The sequence below is a fragment of the Rhagoletis pomonella genome, unplaced genomic scaffold (assembly GCF_013731165.1).
Source record: "Rhagoletis pomonella isolate Grant_MI unplaced genomic scaffold, Rhpom_1.0 Rhpom_scaffold_00001, whole genome shotgun sequence".
NCBI classification, from domain to species: Eukaryota; Metazoa; Arthropoda; class Insecta; order Diptera; family Tephritidae; genus Rhagoletis; species Rhagoletis pomonella.
In genome coordinates, this window is record NW_023458555.1 from 111,266,292 (window position 1) to 111,269,123 (window position 2,832).

The window sequence follows — 2,832 nt, forward strand, 5'->3', positions numbered from 1 at the left end:
GAGAAAAACGCATGAAAAATCATTTTTATTATGCAAATTCTTCTATAAATCATGCCGTTGTGTTAAATTATTCTTTATCTTATGTGTACACACGTTGTCACAAGCAAAAATGAAGAAAATTGCAGTAAAAAGCCACCACCAAATTGTAAACAACGTAGAAATGTAAACAAACGGCTAATGTCAAAATCGTTCAACTTTTTTCCTAAATGCGATTCTAACGGGCTAGTCTCCTGCCTGCGTAATCTTGTCTTTTTGGTTCATGCATTAATGTCGTAATAAAAAACCGATATTCCAAATATCGATACAAAATTCAAAAAAATTAATTTGAATATTGGAGTCATTTAGTAAGGACAAATTTTTACATTTTGGAATTTGGAAAATTAACTTTAAATATTCCAAATATTACTACAAAAAGTTGTATACAAATAGTCTTGCACTATTCCCAGAGTTTTCATTTTATTTTTTAATACTTTGTCATAAAAATGTATCATTATTTACATTAAATTTGTAATGTACATTTACGATTCGCTACGATACAAGTGTTCTGGTACTCGATTCCAAAAATTATCGTTTGAAAACTTTCGAGTAAAAAGTATTGGTATCGAATGGCGAAAATATCGATATGGTATCATATCGTATCGAAATTCGTGTCCCTAATACCATGTTCTGACCGACAACGAAAACACTTTGAAAACGAGTTTTGGAATTGTGGGCTGAAGGCTGTTCACACCGGCTGTTAGTGTTTTCGTTGACATTTCTTACATCCTCTGATTGCAGTTTTGCTACACAAAAACAAAACCAGGGTTGCCAATGACGAAAAAAAATATTTACCATTTACTTGAAAAAAATCTACCAAATCTGGGAAATATCTACCAATAACTTTTTTATAATTATTTTAATAAAAACTATAGTTTTGTTATTTTTTTAAATATTTTTATTAAAACTACAATTTTTTTATATTTTTTTTTAGTTATTTCAATAAGAATTAAAATTGTTTTTAAGAACTTTTTATTTAACTAGTTATATGGTATTTGAGTCATATTATTGGCATATTCTCAGTTTCCTTCAACCAAAAGCGGAAGTGATGAAACTAAAGGCAACAATGAAACTTCATTATTTGAAAACCTTCAACTCAAGTTATTATAGACAAATACAGTGACTCAAAAAAGTGATTTTTTTTAATATTCGCAAAATTTTTCGAGTAAAAATTTTTTGTTGCTTTAACTAAATTTATAAAATTGCAGGATTCAAACTATAACTACAACATATAGAAAAATTCCAAAAGTTTTCGTCTAAATTTCGAATTTTTTACTCTGAATTTCTAGAACAATTTAAGGTATGGAGTTTCAAAGCAAATACTATTTGAGTATAGCCAACAATGTGCTGCTTAAAATTCCAGTTGATTTTTGTTTTTACTTTTTCTATTGATGAAAAATGGCGTTGATTTAATTTTTTTTTTGCGAACAATCATAGTGCGTAATTACATACCTGTCAATTTTTTCTTTATATTTAAATAATAATTTAAAATATTTAGGCAATCAAAAGCTCCTCGGGATTCCAGTAAAATTAGTTTTGAATGGAGCGCGATATGTTCGCCTTATATCGATATACATTTATACGTATGTAATTATAGAAAAAGAAATTTATAACGTATTTAAAGATAACTACGAAAAATAAATCGGGATCAAAAATCTACCAAAATGAGAAAAAATTTACATTTTTACCAACCCAAATTTTTTTTACCAATTTTGGTAACAATTTACCAAAGTGGCAACCCTGAACAAAACCAAAATGCTTTTCCCACATTTTCTTTTCATTAGCAACCTCTTACTTTCATTCTTATTTTACTTTGGTCAGCCAATTAACAATAACAGGTCTATTCTGCGCTGGTAATAAAAAGTTTGTAACCGATAAATAAAGTTCCTGTAAATTTTTAAACCCTTTTCGCATTCTGTGTACTCTTGTAACAAATTATTGCCCCATGAAATATGCAATGCCAGGATTTGCACAATTCTTCATAGCTGAATTGCTGGATATTTTAACTGCATTACCAACGTATCTAGAATCGCGGTGACAAGAACTGGTAACATTTTTTGGTAATACAATTTTCCGGTTACACAATCTTCGGTAACGTGCAGAATAGACCTGTAAATACGAAATAGCTGGGGTGTTCACAGTTCGTTCCAAATAGTGTCTCAAAATGTAGACGTCTACATTTTAAGACGTTTTCTAACCGTAAAATCTGTGGTGTTGTTGTTTCCCATACAAAATTGGAAAACGACGCCGTCTACATTTTGTCACACTCAAAGGTATGTTTTTTACGCGTCTACATTTTGCAACCTCGCAGCAGGGTTGCATTATGGCAATACTAATCGCATTTTTTTTATTTATTGCGCACGTTTTCTGTATTTGCATTTAATTTGAGCGCAATTTCTGATGAAAAGAAACAAATCAAGGAAAAGAAATAACAGATATTAGGAATTGGTAATTAAGTTAAATAATTAAAATTTTTCAGAAAAAAAATCGAAAGGCGACATATAAAAAAGCACGCAAAGAAGAAATGTCTGGCAACACCAGCAAAGTTTTGAGACGATTTTGCGACGACTGTTAGAAAGGGGTGCTCACAGTTTGATGCTAAAGATGTCTCAAAATGTAGACGTCTACATTTTCAGACGCAATTTGGAACGAACTGTGAACACCCCAAGCGTATTAAAATGATAAAATATGACTTCCACTTCGATAAATAATCGAAAAAATCTAGGGAAGACACCGATTGGAATGAGCGGAACATGAGTTTTCAAGTAGTTTTCAGCGAAAACTGGTTTTCGTTTG